This window comes from Eriocheir sinensis, chromosome 50 (assembly GCF_024679095.1).
Source record: "Eriocheir sinensis breed Jianghai 21 chromosome 50, ASM2467909v1, whole genome shotgun sequence".
Taxonomy (NCBI): Eukaryota; Metazoa; Arthropoda; class Malacostraca; order Decapoda; family Varunidae; genus Eriocheir; species Eriocheir sinensis.
In genome coordinates this window covers 10,647,189-10,669,717 of record NC_066558.1, presented here as the reverse complement: position 1 = coordinate 10,669,717, position 22,529 = coordinate 10,647,189, and the positions used below count along the sequence as shown (strand labels likewise).

Genomic DNA, 22,529 nt, shown 5'->3' with positions numbered 1-22,529 from the left:
GACAATGAGTAATATCTTAGTTGCTGGTTGGATTCAAAACACTTGTCTAATCTATTCTTGAAGGCCGTAACTGTTGTACTATCAACGACATCACAAGGTAGAGAGTTCCAAACATTAACAACTCGATTGAAGAAGTGTTTAGCTTCGTGCGACGAGAATCTTTTACCACTTATCTTCAAATTGTGATTTCTTCTTGTTCTATTTGATCGATCAATTGTAAAGTAATCTTCCGCATTAATATCACTGAATTCTTTGAACATTTTAAACACTTCTATTAGATCGCCTCGCATTCTTCGGTTTGATAGGCTGAATAAATTTACTTCTTTAAGCCTTTGTTTATATGACAAATTTCTCAACCTAGGAATCATCTTTGTTACTCTTCGTTGGACCCGTTCCAACTTTTCTATGTCTTTTCTGTAGTGGGGAGACCAAAACTGTACACAGTACTCTAGACGGGGTCGAACCAACGAATTATACAGTTTTAATATTACTTTTTCCGATTTATTATTAAAGACTCGTCCGATGAAGCCAACCAATTTGTTTGCAGTTTTAACTACCTCTGAACAATGCTGACCGGGCTTTAAATCGCTTGATATAGTCATTCCAAGATCCTTTTCTTTACTTACTGCAGAAAGTTGTTGGCCATTCATTACGTAAAGTGTAGTTCCTAAAGATGTTATTGCTTTATATGGCATACACTAAGCTGCGCGTTTCGTCAGTGCTCATCTCTGTCACAGTTATGACGTTACATTTATCGAGGTTGAACTACATCAACCATTCATTGAACCAGCCCTCTTAGCCGTTCAGTTCCCTTTGTAATACCCGAACATCGTTATCTAGTGGCCCTGCATTCTCACATTTAAATAGGGAATTCGTGCTTGTCAGGGGAGCCGCGCCCTCACCAAGCCGATCTGTGAGGTATGTCCTACCCCGTTTAGTCGAATTCCGCCAAAGATAAAAATAGATGTATAAATAGATAAATTAATGGATGGTCAAATAACCGAATGAAAAATAAATGAAAAACCAAATAAAATGCAAATTAGTCATCTAAATATGTTCACGCATTCTTAAAGTTATAATATATATATATATATATATATATATATATATATATATATATATATATATATATATAGATATATATATATATAGATATATATATATATATATATAGAGAGAGAGAGAGAGAGAGAGAGAGAGAGAGAGAGAGAGAGAGAGAGAGAGAGAGAGAGACGCCCTTTACAAAGCAATGGAAAGTTTATCCGAAATCGTTGCCAACTAAACGCGGAGACAGAGACAAATAATCAGGGGGTGTTGTACAATTACCCGCGACTGTCAATCTCACAGAGACGGAGAGTTGCGGTAAAGTCGTTAAAAAGTACATACTGTGATTCCAAAGGTATAATCAAAGTGCGATAGATTTTTTTTTTTTTAAGACGGCGGATTCACAGCTGTGATGCAGTGAATGGTGAATTATTGTATAATGAAATGAAAAAAATACGGTGAAATGATGCATACCATAGAACAATGAATACAATGAAATGAAAAATACGGTGAAAAAAACAAATATAATAGAATGACGAATACAGTGAAATGAAGAATACAATGGAATGCCAAATACACTAGAATGATGGATAAAGTGATATGAAAAATAAGGCAAAATGACAAAAATATATTGTAGGAGTATTTAAGATTTGAACTTTGCTCCAATGAACCCAAAATGTTTGCTGGTCACAATATATTTAAGAAATGTCATGAAATGCTACAAGTATTTTTTTCTTTTAGTCTATGGATGAGACAGAGCAATAAGTATAACAACAACAACAACAACAACAACAACAACAACAACAACAACAATACTACTACTACTACTACTACTACTACTACTAATAATAATAATAATAATAATAATAATAATAATAATAATAATAATTATAATGATTACAATGATCATAATAATAATTATAATAATAATAAAATAAAAATATATATAATAATAATAATAATAATAATAATAATAATTGCAATGATAAATAATAATAATAATAATAATAATAATAATAATAATAATAATAATAATAATAATAATAATAATAATAATAATAATAATAATAATAATAATAATAATAATAATAATAATAATAATAATAATAATAATAATAATAATAATAATAATAATAAAAACATAATAATGATAATAATAATAATAATAATAATAATAATAATAATAATAATAATAATAATAATAATATTAATAATAATAGTGGTGGCCGTGCGCAGCTTAGTGTATAACCCCAGCTTTACCTTACTACTAATAATACTATTTTACCACTACTGCACCTTGTGATCATAATAATGATAATAAATAATAATTATAATATTTCTAACAATGACAACAAAACACACTCGGGATTTCTCCGTCTCAGAGGTACACTTATCTCTTCACCCACCCGACACGCTACTCGCCAAAGTTATCCCACCCTATAATTGTGTATTTTCTTATTCCTCGAGTGTTGCCGAGGGAGCCGAACGCGACGCCTTTTCTTGCATTTTCTTCCTCCCGTCGAAACGTTTTATGTCCTGCGTCTGGCAGCGATGAACGTTTGACGACAAAGGTGAAAATGGCCATTACCTGGCGAATTATTAATGTGTGCCTGTGAGACAAACGAGGCGACCCTGCGCAGGTATTGCAACCTACGCTCAAGAAAAAATAAATGTACGTTCAGAGATAGGTCGTGTATTGGCCACGGCTAAGAAAAAAAAAAAAAAAACATTAACCGGGCAACGTGAAATGAAAACCACGAACTGAGTGTCGCAAAAAATCAGCGAAGTGCAGAAATGTGAGACAAATCATATACATAAATTGAAAGTAATATTGAAATAATATGAAAACTACTACTTCTCCTGGTATTGCTACTACATCTTCTTCTACTACTACTACTACTACTACTACTACTACTACTAAATAATAATAAAAATAATAATAACATTACTACTACTACTACTACTACTACTACTACTAATAATAATAATAATAATAATAATAATAATAATAATAATAATAATATTTTTATTATTATTATTATTATTATTATTATCATCATTAATAATAATAATAATAATAATAATAATAATAATAATAATAATAATATATTATTATTATTATTATTATTATTATTATTATTATTATTATTATTATTATTATTATTATTATTATTATTATTATTATTATTATTATTATTATTATTATTATTATTATTATTATTATTATTATTATTATTATTATTATTATTATTATTATTATTATTATTATTATTATTATTATTATTATTATTATTATTATTATTATTATTATTATTATTATTTATCACTATTAATATTATTGTCATTATTATTATTATTATTATTATTATTATTATTATTATTATTATTATTATTAGTAGTAGTAGTAGTAGTAGTAGTAGTAGTAGTAGTAGTAGTAGTAGTAGTAGTAGTAGTAGTAGTAGTAGTAGTATTATTATTATTATTATTATTATTATTATTATTATTATTATTATTATTATTATTATTATTATTATTATTATTATTATTATTATTATTATTATTATTATTATTATTATTATTATTATTATTATTATTATTATTATTTTTATTATTGTTCGAAGTAGTAGTAGCAGCAGCAGTAGTAGTAGTAGTAGTAGTAGTAGATGTTTCATTAGATTAATCTGTAATCGAATATGAAATAATGGTCGTTAACTGTTATGACAAGTTCCAGGCTCTCCACACAGCAGCAGGTACGGTCCTTCTTGTTGATAATAATGTCTGGAAAACGGAGAATATAATTATACTAAAGAAGTCCTTTAGGATAACGTTCCCACCTCCTTCCCCCCTCCCCCTGTCCATAGTTTAGATAGAAATGTCTTACAATAATTTAGTTAGAGTAATAGTAGAGGGGCAAGAACAGCATATACCACAGTGAACACTTAGAAAAGAAAACAATGATCCTAAGTGGATGACTCGTGGACTAAAACACGAGATTGGGTTAAAGAAGGGAATTGATCAGAAAATAAAGAATGGGGAAACACATCTCAGGGGCCGGTACGTCGAACTATCTAGATTAGTTAAGAAAAACACCAGGATAGCAAAAAAGAACTATGAGATCAAAGTAGCAAATGAGGCGAAAAGTAATCCTAAGGGCTTCTTTCAGATGTATAGAACAAAAACACGGGAGAAAATTGGACCGCTGAAAACAAACACAGGGGAGCTAGTAGAAAATTACGAAAATATGAGCACATTGTTGAACGACTACTTCCTTTCAGTATTCACACAGGAGGATCGAACGACTATACCGGAAAGAGTTCAGGTGTACGAGGGCGGGGATGGCGATAAATTGAGGGATATAATCATTACCAGGCAAGTAGTTCAGGATGAGATAGATAAGCTTAAGAAGAACAAGTCGCCAGGTCCTGACGGGATATTTCCGAGGGTATTAAAGGAGTTAGGTGATATAATCAGTGACCCACTAACCGACATCTTTAAGATGTCGGTAAATACTGGCTATGTGCCGAGCCTATGGAAAGTAGCTAATGTGACGCCGATTTTAAAAAGGGGACAGGTCAGTTGCTTCAAACTATCGCCCAATTAGCTTAACATCGGTTATAGGGAAGATGCTGGAGTCCATAATAGCCAGGAACATTCGGGAGCATTTAGAGAAACATAGCTTAATTCACGACTCGCAGCATGGGTTCACAAAAGGTAGGTCATGCCTCACCAATCTCTTGTCCTTCTACAATAAAGTATTTGAGGCGGTTGACAGAGATGAAAATTATGATGTAATCTATCTTGATTTTAGTAAAGCGTTTGACAAAGTTCCTCACCAACGACTGTTGCTTAAATTACAGGCTCACGGAGTAGAGGGTAAAGTTTTGAACTGGGTCAAGGCGTGGCTTAGCAATAGGAAGCAAAGAGTGCAAATCAATGGTAAAAGATCTGACTGGGGATGTGTTACGAGTGGGGTCCCACAAGGTTCGGTATTAGGTCCACTTTTGTTTATTATTTATATCAATGACTTAGATACAGGAATTAGTAGTGATGTTAGTAAATTTGCAGATGATACCAAGATCGGTAGAGTAATTGAGTCGGATCAGGACGCTAGTATTCTCCAAGGTGAACTCAACAGATTATATGACTGGGTGGATAAATGGCAGATGAAGTTCAATGTAGCGAAGTGCAGTATTCTGAGTGTAGGTAGGAACAACCCCTCACATAACTATTGCTTAAATGACACTCTCATAAGTAGGTCTGGGTGCGAGAGGGATTTAGGGGTCTTAGTGAGTTCTGATCTCCGTCCAAGGGCACAATGCATTCAAGCTAGAAATCGAGCTAATAGGGTACTGGGATTTATTTCAAGGAGCGTAAGCAACAGAAGCCCCGAAGTCTTCCTCAAACTATATTTAGCATTAGTTAGACCTCATCTGGACTATGCGGTTCAGTTCTGGTCACCTTACTATAGAATGGATATCAAAATGTTAGAATCGGTGCAGAGGAGGATGACTAAGATGATTCAGGGGTTGAGAAACGTGCCATACGAGGGAAGACTCAAACAGTTAAACTTGCATTCTCTAGAAAGGCGAAGGGTGCGTGGAGACATGATCGAGGTTTATAAATGGATGAAGGGCTTTAATAAGGGAGACATTCATAAGGCTTTGTTGGTAAGAGAACCGGGTAGGACACGAAGTAACGGGTTTAAACTGGATAAATTCAGATTCAACAGGGACATAGGCAAAAATTGGTTTACTAACAGGGTGGTGGATGAGTGGAATAGGCTTAGCAGTTATGTGGTGAGTACCAATACAGTTATCACATTCAAAAATAGACTAGATAAATTCATGGACAGCGATATTAGGTGGGGTTAGATACACGGGAGCTTAGGGTCAAAGGAGCTGCCTCGTACAGGCCTACCGGCCTCTTGTAGACTCCTGCGTTCTTATGTTCTTATGTTCTTATAGTCATAGTTTTGAAGAGGTAGACTTAATGTACAATCACAGGGTGCTACTGTGTGGAGAAAAGTTGCAACTATGCACAAACCTGCTGGTGTTCCATTTTTTGTCATGCTAAATATTAATTTAATAGTTTGTATGTAAATAATCCTCAAGCATACGAAATAAAGCAGTTTTAGCTCGCGCTCGAACACTGCAGTCTGCATCTCACATTTGGCGACTCTACTTATCTACTTTGTTGAGACATTGTATGCTTGAGATGAGATGAACTCTCCACAATATGCGATACATAGCATGTATTGATGGCTCCTAAGTCATTCAGACAGTGCCTCCGCCAATCTTGTACTATTTGTCTAGATTGAACGTACTCCGAGTTCTTTTCGTCTAGGAAATGAGTCCGTCGCGGGGCGAGTTGCAGTTCCCCTCAGTGAGCGAGACGCTCCTTTGGTGAGAGTGCCTCTCACAACGACATCCAAGACCGAGACTGCCCAGGTGGACTGCAACCTATCCAAACTGTTCATCGGGCTCCTTGGCAGTGTTTTTCAGGCCTCTCCTGATTGGCTGGATTCCTCTCTGGCTATCAAGGAGGCTGTCTGTCAATCACACATGCTCCCGTGCTACATGTTGACTTTATTTGCCTCAGCTCACCTCCTACTCAAGATAGACAGTTATGGATGGTGTTATACACGAAATGTAAAATTTTCTCCAACACAAAATCTCTGTAAATCTCTTGCCTTATTTAACCCCAACAGACTGATCAGCAAAAAAATTATCGGCAAGATTTCCGAAAGACTTTCACCAATTTTTCAATTCCTACAAGACGTATTGTGTCTAATAACGGTCACAGCGTTACCTGGGTAGTGACGCGGTAAACTCTACGAACACGGCCAGTCACGATTACATTACTCGACTGTTTCTAAATGACATTCTCTAAGCTCATACACTGAGTTTCGCTTTGAAGGCGTTCCCTCAACTTATCTATATCAGGGGGAAATTGTTTATTTCACTACAGAGTTAATAGTTCTTGCAAACGGAAATGATATGAAAAAAAGTGGTATAACCCTTAAGACTTGCTTTTCAGTTTATACTCGTCATCATTTATTTAGTTATTATTTTACTGATTTTATACAAACATATGTGATTTATTTAGTTATTATTTTACTGATTTTATACAAACATATGTGATTCATGCAATCCATGCTGAGGTTAATAATGTCAATCAAAATGTCCTGCTTGTAAAAGAGGTGACAGAAGGCAAATAATAAAGAAAAAAAAATGTAGCACGCGGGCACGTGTGACTGACAGACAACCTCCCAGAGAGCCAAAGAGGAGTCCATCCAATCAGGAAAGGCCTGTCAAACGCTACCTAGGCACCAGAGGAACATTTCGTTTTAACAGACTATAGCTCATCCTTGGCATTCAACGGGGATGGGACTCATCTCAATGTTGTTCAATTTCCTAATGCTCGAGTCGACAATATACTCACTCTTTCACCCTGTCGCTGGTGAACTTTGGGAAAGCCTTCCTTCATCTGCGATTCCATCTTTCTGCGACTTCATCTCTTTCAAGAAGGAAGTAATCAAGACACCTCCCGAACCAAATGAATGATCTTTTCGGCATAGTCTTCTGTATTATTTTATTTGTGCATTGTGTTCCGAGGCTTTATTTTATTATTTAATTATTTAATTTCTTTTGAGCTGTCTGGTTCACTGTAAGTAAGTTATTATCATCGCTGTGTTTGGCAATCCATCTCACGTAACCTGCCACTCACCTCTTATCTGTTGGTTCGCCAAGTGTCATCTTGCTTACTTGAATCTGATGAACTGCCCTCCTTTCCAGTGACACTTTTGCCTTTTTCTTAGAATTCTGTAGCCGCTTTTGGTGTCCGTTGCAGCAAGGGACCACTGGTTGACGTGTAGAGTAACAAGTGAACCTTTAACAGTTCGATTCCCAATGCCACACACACATCGTAATGTACATTTTAGTAATGTCCACCAGAGTTTAAAGTGACTAAAATATTACTTCTGTTATATTTTGTATATAATGTATCGTCAAAATTCAGCATGCAACTCATTAGTAAACATGAATTAAAACATTATTCAAAATCAGTGTGTGCGTTATAAAACTTCTCCCGCCTGATCTTCGCATTGCCTGAACCTTCGCCGCTTTGGGACAGAAAAGTGAAACGGAGAGAACTAGAATAAATATAACCATACAGTATCTTCTATTGTTGCATATTAATTGTGAATTGATTATTTATGGCATATTCAATAAGAAAAGTTTAACAACAAGAAGGTGTTTAAGCTATTTGTTTATGTTTTGTATGAGCAACACAACCACCAAGCTTTAGTATCTCCAAATACAACACATTATTCATATTCATATTGGGCAGCGTATTTTTTTTTTCCTGACCACTTCCGTCCTTCTCGTGATGAGGCAGGGCTGCACTGCTGGACGTTTGGCAACGTCGCCAAGAGGCGCCGGGTGAGCCCGCCTTTTCAATGAAAGTTCTCTGAAATACGCACGAATTAATATGCAGGCGTTGTTTTTAAATACTGAAAGCTGTTTTTATTTAGCACAATTCATCTGGGGCAAAAAATATACCATGGGGAAAGTAAAGGGACCTCGTATCCCTACCTTGTAATTTTTACAACGCTTACCGTCATGACAGCTTGTTTCCGGGGCTTTTACTGTAAAGGCAGTGGTCCCATGGCCTTATCATCCCCCTAAAACACTGGAGAAGACAGTTTGTAAGGGCTAGATGCATAAAAGTGGGGAAGTAGGTGTGAATTGTTTGTAAACTGGTGAATAATTGTATCAGAGGCAGCGGCTGCTGGTGGCTATCATTCGTGGGAGTTATTGCATGTAGTACTCAACCTACTCAGACCTTACGAAGGAAAGGGACATTACATGGCAGACCTTCCCTCCCCTTCCTGCATTCTCTTCGGTTTCTCCCTCATCCTCTCACAGTCTTATCATCCTCCTCACCTCCAAAGTCTTCTTTCCCTTCTCCCTCCTCACATCCAGTCTGTTCTCCCCTTCTTCTTCCCCCTCCAGTCTCCTCTAGCCTTCTCTCTTTAAATTGAGCAGACTGCATGGAAAATGTACTCAATAAATAACTAATAAAGAGTTCAATTTATTAAAGGAATAATATATGCCCTTCATAGATTGAGTAGGATTCAAGAAAAAAGTTGAACCATGTACATATACACAGGGTATAAATCATCAGTAAATATAAAAATCATATTTTGCATGACTGGAGGAAATACATTTCATATACAATGCTTAAAGAAAAATTATCACAAGAAGTAAATGACTATCATAATAAAGAGGACTCGATAGACCACTACTACAGTAACTCTAGTAGTGTTATGTCAAGGTAACTTACCAAAAAATTATGACTCAGGCTAGTTTTTATCAGTGAATAATAAAAAAAAATCATAAAAAAAGTTATCACAAGAAATACTTGACTATAACATTATAAAGAGTTATTTTGTTATCATAGGTCTTTCATTATCACATCACTACAGTTACCATAAATTTTGCTATCACAATAAATTACTGACTATAACATCATTGAGAGGGCTTTTGTTATCACGTCACTCATACACCATAAATTTAGCTATCACAAGAAATAACTGGATATAACATTATAAAGTGGTCTTTTGCTATCACATCACTCATTACCATAAATTTTGCTATCACAAGAAATACCTGGCTAACATTATAAATAGAGCTTTTGGATATAGCTTCTCTCTCTCTCTCTCTCTCTCTCTCTCTCTCTCTCTCTCTCTCTCTCTCTCTCTCACGTGACCTCTCCTGAGAAGCGGACGTGAGATCCACGCTGCGATCGTGCACAGCCTTGCTTGCGTGCTGCCTGTGATTTCCCGACGTGTGTTTCGAGTGTGTTGTTGTGTGTTTTTGCGTGTGATTTGGCTGTGTTTCTGCGTGGGTTTCTGAGTGCTTCTCGTGTGTTTCTCGTGTGTTGTTGTGTTCCCGCGTGATTTCGCGTGTGATTTGGCTGTGTTCCCGAGTGTTTCTGCGTGGGTTTCAGAGTGTTTCGAGTGTATTGTTGTGTTTTCGGTGTTTCTGCGAGTGATTTGGGGGTGTTGAACCTTGTGCTTATGCGTGAGTTACTGAGTGTTTCTCGTATGTTTCGAGTGTGTTGTGTTCCCGAGTGTTTCTGCGTGGGTTTCAGAGTGTTTCGAGTGTGTTGTTGTGTTTCCGGTATTTTTGCGAGTGATTTGGGGGTGCTGAACCTTGTGCTTATGCGTGAGTTACTGAGTGTTTCTCGTGTGTTTCGAGTGTGTTGTTGTGTTCCCGAGTGTTTTCGCGTGTGATTTGGGTATTTCTTTGTACGTGAGTTTCTCGTGTGTTTCTCGTGTGGTGTTTACGAGCATCTTGCGTTGTGCATGCCGACACCTCACCCTTCGAATTCCCCTGAGGATTCAATCTGCTCCCTTCTCACTAAACTCTCTTTAAATCCCCTAGAGGATTAACCCTTCCTACCCCCTCCCCCCTTTCCCTCACCACACCTCACATATTGACCTGACCACCCCCTCGCTCACCTCACCTCACATCCTTTTTACCTACCCCTTCACCCACCTCACCTCACCTCTTACCTAACCCTCCTCTCAATCACCTCACCTGCTTTCGTAATCCCCCTCTTCACTAACCTCACCTCACCTCCTTTCTTAATCCCCCTCTTCACTCACCTCACCTCCCTTCCTACTCCTCCTCTCACTCACATTACCTCCTTTCCTAACCCCCCTCTCACTCACCTCACCTCCTTTCCTAATCCCCTTCACTCTGTGTTTTTATCTTATTTCAGGCAATCATTAATCACTTTCAGCTAAGATGGCGCCTAAGAAGTGTAGTACTTGTAACGGTAGCTTCCCAGCTCATTTTTTTACAGGGCGTTCTGTTGTCTGTCGACTATGTCTCACCAGGCAGTATCTCGAGACAAGACTGCAGGAGCAAGAAGAGAAGATGGAAGCAGGTTAGAATAAAATAATAGAGCTTTCTCGCACATTCATCCAGGCTAACGTTGCTGTGATGCCAAACCCTTCTCCAACCGCCCCCTTGCCTTCAGCGGTACCGTCGACACTAGCGGACAACACCACGCAGCGGGAAGGTGCTAGTGGCACTGCCCATGATGGCTTCACCGTCGTTAATGGAGGAGCCAAACCAGCCAGACAGGCAATTTATCCTGTTCATTGCTTCAACAGGTTTGCCATTCTGGAGGAGGATGACGAGCAGGAGAGCACCTTCCTGGTGAGTGACTCCATGATTCGCCAGCAGGTCGTTGAATTCTGCGGCAGAGTTCCTCGTCGAAGACGGAACTATTGCTATCCTGGTGCTGGGATCGACGATGTAACAGCTGCTCTTGAAGAGATTTCCTCCCAGGCTACTAATGATTCACTGTTTGTTATTCACACAGGTACGAACGACGTCACCACGACCCGGTCTGAGGAACTGCTGGACAAGTACCGTAGGCTCATCCAGCAGTATAAGTCTAAATCCCCTAATATTTTGATTTCAGGAGTTCTATCACGGACGTGGGCGGAGAGCGACTTCTTCAGCAAAGCCTACAGCCTCAACAACCACTTACAGACTCATTGCAGAGAGCTTGACGTTGAGTTCTTCAACGCCTGGGACAATTTCTACGGACAAAGTGAACTCTTCCACAGGGACGGAATACACCTGTCCCCAATCGGGGCAGCCAGATTCGGAAGGTTCCTAAATGACGCAGTACGTGACACCCGATCAAAAAACGACGCTCAGCCACGCCCCTCCACCCCGCCCGTGTAAATAGACGCCATACATCGCAACAAACTCGTAACCGTGATCCCGCAAGTACCACCATCTCTATTACCAAGCCTATAGATAACAAAAAAAATCCTTAGTTTCAATGCGCATAGCCTAAGAAATAAGTCTGATGAGCTGAGGTGTCTTGCTCTAACAATAAATATTGACATAATTGCTATAACCGAAACATTTATCGACACCACAAATATTGATTTAAGTTCCGAATACAACATAGATGGCTACAGACTCTTCAACAAAGATCGTGTAAACTGTAGTGGCGGTGGCGTCGCCCTTTTTGTCAAAAGTTATTTGCAACCCACTGACAAAACACCAAGAGACAGTAACGTTGAACATTTGTGCGTGCGAGTAAACATTGCAAAAGTCAATTTAAATATATCTGTCACCTACAGGCCTCCCGGGCAATCACTCGATGACGATCTTGAAATGTACAGCGTTTTAAGGAAGTCACTTAATAACAACGACTCACTGATATTAGGACACTCTAACCTCCCCCATATCGACTGGGAGACACTGTCAGGTACAGAAGGCGAGTCACATAGAATTATCGAATTTTTAGAAGAAAATTATCTAAGCCAAATGGTTTCTGTACCAACTCGACAAAATAACATACTCGACCTTGTTATAACTACCCAAGATAACCTAGTCAGTTATGTCACGGTAGGAGAAAACCTCGGTTCTTGCCAGCATAAATTAGTGCGCGTCGACATTAGAGCTCAAACATCAGTGACTGAAAATAAAGTAAAGGTGCCCAATTTCAAAAGAGCTAACTTCGTAAAAATCCGACAAAAACTAACATAAATACAATTATCAGATGACGGCAATGTAGAGGAAGCCTGGCTAAGCTTTAAAAATAATTTACTCACTCAGCAGAACACATTTGTCCCCTTGTGCGAGAGGCGAAATAACACTATCAAAAGCCCAGCTTGGTTTAATAGCGAAATTAAACACTCAGTCAAGGAGAGAAAATTGTTTTACAGGTTAAAGAAAGAGCAAAGCACGCCCGAAAACATTAGACTTTATCATGATGCCAGGCGACGAGTAAAAATATTAGTATGTCAGGCAAAGCGTAGATATGAAGAAAATATTGCAGCCAACTGTAAAAATAATCTGAAATCCTTCTTCAGTTACATAAACAACAGAAAGGCGATCAGAAATGGAATTAGACCTTTAACAAACAGCGACGGTGCACTAATGACTGACAGCCAACTCATTGCGAACCTCTTAAACAGTTACTTTTCCGCGGTGTTTAAGACAAACAATCTTCCTCCCACTTCCACCGCACCAGTACTAATGTAAATCTCGAGCATGCATTGCCTAATTTTGAAATAACAACCGATGAAATCCTTAAAGCTCTCCAATCGCTTAAAACAAATAAAAGTCCCGAACCCGATAAAGTATATCCTATACTGCTTACAGAAACAAAGAGCGAAATACTCTCCTCCCTCACAACCGTATTCAATATGTCCTTGCGACAAGGCATCGTCCCTTCGGATTGGAAAAAGGCTAACGTGACACCGATTTTTAAGAAAGGAGACCAAAAAAATACCAGGTAATTACAGACTCATTAGTCTAACTTCAGTTGTAGGTAAGCTACTTGAGAGCATAATTAGATACAAAATTATGAGTTACCTTGAAAGCCACTCATTAATTGGGGATTCACAACATGGCTTCCTTAACAAAAGATCCTGCCTATCAAACCTATTGACCTTTTATAACGACCTCTTTTCAGTTTATGACGTAACCAAATCATTGGACGTAGTCTATCTTGATTTCCAAAAAGCGTTTGATAAAGTCCCACATCATAAATTACTTTATAAATTAAAGCAAATAGGTATTGACGCTCAAGTAAACCAATGGATCGCGAATTGGTTGAGCAACATTTTTTTTTTTTTTTTTTTTTTACGTTGTTGCCTATTGCGCCGGTAGGCATCTTCCCAGTGGGGCCTGATGGTTGGCCCAAGGCTTCTTCCAGGAGGGGCCTGATTGTCGGCCCAGCACGTTCTGGCGCAGGCGAGTGTTTATAGTGGCGCCATCTTGCATTACATACAACAGAGTGGTGATTGACGGATTTAACTCAGAGTGGGCGCCGGTCACTAGTGGCGTCCCTCAGGGCTCGGTTCTTGGCCCAGTGCTCTTCTTTATTTACATCAACAATGTGGATGTTGGACTCAATAATCGCATTAGTAAATTTGCAGACGACACAAAGATTGGTAACTCGGTTCTCACTGACGAAGACAGGCAAAGCCTCCAAGAGGATTTACACAAAATTTCAGCTTGGTCGGATAGATGGGAGATGCCCTTTAACGTAGACAAGTGCCAGGCCCTTCAAGTTGGAACAAGAAATAAGAAGTTCGATTACGAAATGGGCAGCGTTAAACTCACAAGCGTTCAATGCGTTAAGGACCTGGGGGTCAAAATCGCGTCAAACCTCAAATTCTCACATCAATGTATCGATGCAGCAAATAAAGCGAACAGAATGTTGGGCTTCATTAAAAAGAAACTTTTATTCAAGAATAAACATGTAATACTTCCGCTCTACAATAGTTTAGTCAGACCCCACTTGGAATATGCGGTACAGTTTTGGTCTCCCCACCATGCAAAGGACATTGCTAAATTAGAAGGTATTCAGCGTCGGGCAACACAAATGATCACTTCCTTGCGCAACAAATCTTACGAAGAAAGGCTTTCCACCCTTAACATGTTCTCTCTTGAGAAACGCCGCCTCCGAGGAAAACTGATCGAATGTTTTAAAATACTTCATGGTTTCACGAATGTAGACAGAAGAACGTTGTTTATGATCGATGACACTTTCCGAACGAGAAACAATGGCATAAAACTCAAATGTGGACAAGTAAATTCAGACTGCACCACATTTTTCTTCACCAACGTTGTAGTGCGAGAATGGAATAAGCTCCCACCTTCAGTGGTCCAGTGTAACACGATTGACTCCTTTAAAAACAAGCTCGACCGACACTTCATTGAACTTAATATAAAGTAGAGTAGAAATGCAACGTTTTGGAGCTATCTGATTAATGTAGGATCACTTAGGTTTAAGGACAGACCACCTAGTCTGGACCATGGGGTCTGTGTGGTCTGATTTTCTTTGTAAATCTTTGTAAATCTCTCTCTCTCTCTCTCTCTCTCTCTCTCTCTCTCTCTCTCTCTCTCTCTCTCTCTCTCTCTCTCTCTCTATCTATATATATATTTATATATATATATATATATATATATATATATATATATATATATATATCTATATATATATATATATATATATATATATATATATATATATATATATATATATATATATATATATATCACTGTACTTGACATTCAGAGGTGGGCACCGCTTTAACTGGTAATCCACTAATTAAAAGTTACCTTTGCTTACGCTTAACCGCTAAAACAATAAAGAAATTAGTAGAAGGTAACGCTAACTGCTAACTTTTTATATATGAATTTAGCTTCAGTTTAGTACTTTGGCTCTAAAACCCTTAAAAACTGATATGAAATTTCAATATGGTGCAGCTTAGATATAGTTAGCCCAACAAGCAACAACAAGAAAAGAAGAGAAAGAAGCCTCCAGTTTATCCTAAATCCATATATTTTACCCAAGATTTCCTGCAAATTTAATCATTTTTTACTTCTTTCCAAAACTGACATTTTGCCTAATGCCCAGTCCATGCAAGTGTTGACAAGAAAGTGATGGAGCAAGGATGAACCCGTCTCACTCCTGAAGTAACAGGGAAGAAGCCGGAAATGTCACCACGACACTTCACTGCACTCTCGGGCTCAAAGTAAAGGCCAGTCACCAGGTCGATGATCCTTGCAGGAATTCCTTGGATCCGCAGAATATCCCAGAGTGTCTCACCATCCACTGAATCAAAAGTCTTCTTGTGATTGACATAAGCTGCTAGCAGCTCCTCTCGAAGCTCATATCTGCATTCCAAGGGAACATGAAGTACTAGGATCCAGTAAATTGTTGACTTGCTGGGTGTGAACCCAAATTGCTCAGGTCTCTGAAGGTTTAGTGGATGAGATCGAATTTGCATCAGCGTGAGATGAGTGAGCACTTTACCCAGCACTCTGAGCAGTGAAATACCACAGTAATTGTTGCAGTCCGGTTGGTCAGCTTTCCCTTGTCAGATATTGACAATCAAGTCCTTTTTCCACTCGGCAGACAGCACTGCATGCAACCCTGCATCATGGCTTCACCCATAGCTTTCAACATCTTTGCGCTGATATTACCAATCCCAGCTGCCTTTCCACCCTTCAGCTTCCTCACAGTCTCTTTCACTTCTACAAGAGAAGGAGGAGTTTCGTTCTTTTGGTGAATCAGCAGCTGCCATCTGCAACCCATCCAGAGGGAGCTGTCTGCTTGGGGGCTCTGCCATGTACAACTCAGCCTAAAGAGCTCGGTAATCATTCGCATCTGATACTGTTGATCTAAGGCCCATAGCCTTGACAAACACTTCATACAAAATTTTTATGGGAATCCTCAGACAAAAGTTGGAAAAAACATGAAAGACACAGACAACATTAGTGACCTGCAATCAGGCTTCACAGAAGACAGAAGAATTACATACAATTTATACATATTAAAATGCTGCATTAATTAAAGTTACAAAATAAAAAAAAGAGCTGATTGTTACCTGACTTGATTTTAGAAAAGCCTTTGATTCAATAGACAGAAAAACACTCATCACAGCGCTGATGAATTACAAAGTCCACCCCAAAATTATTAATCTTGTAGCAAACATATGTATACAGATGACCTCACTAATATATTTATAAATGGAACTAAACAGACAACAATAAACATAAACAAATGGTATAAGGCAAGGATGCAATGCATCGACGTTCCTGTTGACAATTTTAACCTACGAAATAATTACAGAATTAGAAATGATGGACATAGGCTTTAAAAATGAACACTTCAAAATACCCATGGAAAGTATACAGCAAATAGCAGAAAGATATGGATTAATAATAAATAAAGAAAAAGCAATATACTTATATATAACAAAAAAAGAACAAGGAATTAGTATTGAAACTATTCTAGTAACAAAGTATAACATACCTTGAAGTCAAAATAACCAACAACAAAAATGGTTTCAATGACTTCAAAAACAAAGACTAACCAAAGCTAGTGAGTTAGCTAATATTACATTCAGTGTAATAGCAAGATGCTGTAATAGATTACTAATTGGTAAAACTTACTGGAAGGGAATGACACTGTCACCAGTACTCTTTTCAGCTGAAATTATGGAATTCACTGAAGAACAGATTTCCAAAGTACAAAGAATAGAAAACTCCGTCTACAGGGCAATATTACAAGTCCCAACCTATGCCGCCAACAGTGTCCTAAGAGGGGATATTGGTGCCTCATCTTGCTATGCCAGATACATGAAAATTAAATTACTATTTGCTAAGCACTTGCTGAAAGAAGACATAAACAACTTGGCCATAAATATGTTCCTTAGAGAAACAGAAAACACTAACACAAAGTGGACTAAAACCTTAGAGAAATATATGAATGAACTAAATATAAATATGACACAACTTTATAGTCTGAAAAGAATAATATAACAGAAAAAGTAAGGAAATGGGACTCAACAAAATGGAAAAAAAAAAACGAAATACAGACATTCAACATTAAGGATATATGAATTATAAAAAAAAGGACTTAAAAGAAGAAACTTGGGCAGACAACACACTGGGAACAAAGTTAATATTAAGAGGAAGAGCTAACACCCTAACTTTAAACTGGAGGAACAGGTTTCAGAAGAAAAGTGAGGAGTGTCCGTGCTGTGGTGCAGAAATAGAACTTTAGAACATTTTCTGCTGGACTGTGAAGACTATGAAAAAATAAGACAAAACCAAAATCTTATACAGAACACAGAAAACCAAGGCAGAAACTACTTTGTATCCAATATACTAGTGTTTCAGCCATTAACACTGGAGGAAATTAAAGATAGAAAAAATTACATCACAAAAATCTGGAGCAGAAAAGAAAATTCACCAAAATTCAAAACTCAACAACGCCAATCAACAATCAACAATCAAGAATCAAGAATAAGGGCTATAAGTGGGGGCCATTACCAAGGCAATCCCACTCCTACTACTGGACTGGACTGGACTATTTTCCCATCATCCGTTCAGATAGTACTCATCTGAGACGTGGATTTGAAGTGGAGTCTCTTCAGGGCTCGAAAGGCAGGTTTAAAGTCGTTTGTATTTAGACACCCCTTAACATCCCCATCGAGATCTCTCGACGTACCTCTCCTTATTCCTCTTCAGAAGGGTTCTACTAGTCTTTCGTGACATAGTCCTGTATTGCTCAGTCTCCAGCCAGCCTGGCAACACGACTTATATATTCTCCAGTGTCTCCCTTTTGGCAATACCACTCCTAGACTTTGGCCGCTCTTCGATGCTCTCCTTGGCAGTGTTGAGTTTCATGTTTCAAAGTATCCCATAACTATCCAGGGTCCTCCAAAGTACCAAGCTCTTAAAATTAATTTGAGAATGCCAATGCATACTCCTGAACACACACCTAACCCCTCAGTTTCTCAAGATGAAACCCCATCAGGTTGCATCTTTGATAATTTTTTGGACCTGATGTGCAGCATATCCATTGCCTTTATTTTGTATTTAATACTTCTGATCTCTATCTCATCACACTCCTGTCAAGTTTTGTCTTCTCTTTCCTCTTTCTTTCTCCTACATCAAGGTGGACCAACATCTCCCTTCAAGTATTTTATTTGCCTACCCACCATAACTAGTGAAACTCAATTTACTATTCCTTCCCTGAAGGCACTCCATCCTATGTCTCCTCCTATAGCCTGTATCGGTGTACTCCTCCACTGCAGATTCTTCAAGTCATGTTCCACCTTGATTTCTTTCCCCTTTAATACTGCCTTATGTAAAACATGGAAAACATTTATTTGACTACTTGCGGCATGAAACAAAGTTAAAAGTTAAGAAATTATGAATATGTATCATAAAAAAATTGTAGTATCAATATATGAAAGTTGAGAACACCAATGTAACTGCATGCTAATTAAACTTCTTCCTCTGTCATTTTTTGTAATTTTCTTTGTCTTCTGTTTCCTCTTTTTCTAGCTCAATTTGCTAGCTCTACCTGTTCATCCCACCGGCTTTTAAGTCTTATATTTTCCTACCTTGTAATTCTTTGTATCTATGGTATATTCATCGCCTCCTCACCTATTATATACCTCTTCTAACATGCCTCTGTCCTGCCCCATACTATCACACCCACTCTTTCCCTCTTATCTCCCACTCTCCTTCCTTTCCCTAGACACAGACATCTACCTTCCACCATTGCACCTTGTCGTCCCAACCTTTATTATGATAGTCATTTACTTCTTGTGATAATTTTTCTTTAAGCATTGTATATGAAATGTATTTCCTCCAGTCATGCAAGATATGATTTTTTTATAGTTACTGATGATTTATACCCTGTGTATATGTATATGGTTCAACTTTTTCTTGAATCCTGCTCAGTCTATGAAGGGCATGTATAGAATTCCTTAATAAATTGAACTCTTCATTAGTTATTTATTGAGTACATTTTTCATGCAGCCTGCTCAATTTAAAGAGAGAAGGCTAGAAGAGACTGGAAGGGGAAGAAGGGGAGAAAAGACTGGATGAGAGGAGGGAGAAGGGAAAGAAGACTTTGGAGGTGAGGATGATGATAAGACTGTGAGAGGAGGAAGGATAAAGCGAAGAGAATGTAGGAAGGGGAGGGAAGGTCTGCCATGTAATGTCCCTTTCCTTCGTAATGTCTGAGTAGGTTGAATATTACATACAATAACATCCACGAATGATAGTCATCAGCAGCCGCTGCCTCTCACAAAATTATTCACAACCTGTTTACAAACAATTCACACCTATTTCCCCACTTTTATGCACCTAGCCCTTACAAGCTGTCTTCTTCAGTGTTTTAGGGGGCTGGTTAGGCCATGGGACCACGGCCTTTACAGTAAAGCCCCGGAAACAAGCTGTCATGACGGTAGGCGTTGTAAACATTACAAGGTAGGGATACGAGGTCCCTTTAATTGGCACATGGTATATTTTTCGCCCTAGATAAATTGTGCTAAATATAAACAGCTTTCAGTATTAAAAAAAACGCCTGCATATTAATTTGTGCGAATTTCAGAGAACTTTCATTGAAAAGCCGGGCTCACCCGACGCCTTTTGGCGACGTTGCCAAACGTCCAGCAGTGCAGCCCTGCCTCATCACAAGAAGGACGGAAGTGGTCAGGAGAAAAAAATACGCGAACGGGCACGGTGGGCACGCTGCAGCACGAGGAGGCCGACTTCTCCATGGACCTCACGCTGACGCCGCAGAGAGCCGCCGTGGTGGAGTTCTGCCGGCCGTACATAGGCAAGGAGATGGCCTTCCTGTCGCTGAATCCCAAGTCTCTGCCGGAGTACATGGCGTTGGTGAGGCCGTATGATGGTGAGGTTGTGGTGGTTGTTGTGATGTTATTGTTGTATGTTTAGCAAATTACACTCTAGGTATGTATTTTTCTATGTATCTATATCTCTATTTGTCTATGTCTCAATCAATCAATCAATCAATCAATTAATCTCTCTCTCCCTCTCTATCTATTTATCTACATGCACATTTCAATTATAAAAATTAACCGATTTTGTGGCAATTTTCCTGTCTTGTTTTTTTTTATAAAGGCAGCGTTTTCTGAGCTTCTTTCTTCTATGTAGTACCTATTTATTTATTTATAATTTATTTGGATTGCCACCTATGACTGTATATAAAAAAAAATGGTAAGCTGTTAAAATGATGAAGAAAGGAGTTCCTGACCCCGACTCTTCCTCAGCCACGGTCTGGGCCGGGGTCGTGAGCGCCGTCATGGTGTGAAGAGTCACCCTCTGGCTCCTGCTCAGGGCGGGGGAGAGCCTGTCCAAGATGCTCTCAATGTCCCTCTACTCGTCCCTCTTCTACGGCTGGGGACTGCTGCTGGAGGACCAACCCTACGAGCGAGTGCTTAACCCCCCCCCCTCCCCACACACACACAAACACACACACACATAAAAAAAAACAATAAAAAAAAAACTGATTTCAATTATGATATTGTTTCACAGCAAATAAATACTTGTTCTTCGCTAGCTTTTTATAGTTATATTAATGATATAGTTATTTTATTTGATGCATATACCTCGCTGGCTTGTTATATTGTTGCATTGTCTAGAAAACCCGTATACCTTGCTAGCATTTTTTTTATTATTTCATTTATAGTACAGACAAAAACGTTTACTTATCTAGCTTTTCTATTTTTACATCAATACTATCTTCTTTCATTCCCAGATCATGGTGGCCGTGTGGCTGGTCGGCTGCCTGATATTGAGGACCTTCTACACCAGCTCCCTCGTCTCCCACCTCGTCGTGCAGAGGAAGTCCGCGACCATCAACAGCTTCGAGGACCTGGTGGCATTGTAGAAGCTCGGGGGATGGGAGTGGGGGACGCACACCTTCAGCGGCGCCTTCAACCTTCTCCCGAGCAGCAGTCAAAACCCTTATTAACACTTCATCAAGGACCACATGCAGATTAGGGAGTATGGTGATGTGGTGAGGAGTTTTAGGTCGGGTATTCTCCTCACACTCCCTCACCATTTAGCACAAACCTCTATGGTCAATACCTTTTCTCCCTCACCCTTACCTCCATTATAACTTTTATTCCTTTATTCCTTTCCTTATAAGCTCTCTCATTCCCCTCTTATAGGTCGGCATTCTCAGACGCTTCCGCCATTCATGTCAACTACTTCCAAAGGACAAAAAAGAGATCTGTCGGGTTTTAGGGAGTGTTTTATTTAGGCTCGTAGTACTGAAGGATGGTCGAACTACCACCAGGGACATAAAACTACCCATGGAGCGCCCACAACCCCCACGAAAACCTTGTCAACTTTGTGTGCTTGAGGGCCGAAGTGTTTAAATATATGAACGTAGGTGTGTAGTTTCATCCCAAGTATAGCGTGTAGTGTGTACTGTCTGGAGCTACCTCTTTTAATATAAACTAACAAGGATATCAGGTTTAAGGGGTTAAGGGCCGCATAAACAACGACCAAGCGGTGCAGAGGATCCTTGCTGGAAGGTTTTCGCACATCCGCAACTACTACGGCATCAGGATCATCACGGAGAGCTACACCGCCGCAGGAGAGAACCCGCTACACATCGGCACTTCGCGGTACCCCTTGTTTGCCGGGAACACCTTTGCCTTCAGGTGGGTAGCGCGCGGACTCAAGTTTCAGGTGCATGGGTAAAGGAATATGATGATGGGATACAATAAAGTCCGTATACACAATAGAAAAAGTAAATGGTAAATAGATAAATAAGTAAATAAATAAATGAAAAAGTTAAGATGTTACATATTATCTGACTTCAGTCGCATGAGATAAAATATTTTCTTCAAGTGATAAAGAAGCACAGAATGAATGTTAAACAGTATAAAGAACATTAGAGTATAGTACAATAAAAAAGAATGGATTAACATAAACAACTAACTAAATAAATAAGGATAAAAATGTAAATTAGAGGATATGAGTTGATGTAAACAAAATACTATGCACTGGTTATAAAATTTTTGGCGAAGAACTGATTTTAAAATGATAACATGGAGACCTTTCATTGTCTTGGCCAATCAGCCTCTCGCAGACACT

At 38.6% G+C, this 22,529-nt stretch overlaps 1 pseudogene; it reads right to left on the bottom strand.

Moving 5' to 3' along the window:
- Window positions 1–18,290, bottom strand: part of LOC126982047 (splicing factor 3A subunit 3-like) — a 30,928-nt pseudogene extending 12,638 nt beyond the window's left edge.
- Between the last annotated feature and the right edge of the window lie 4,239 nt (window positions 18,291–22,529).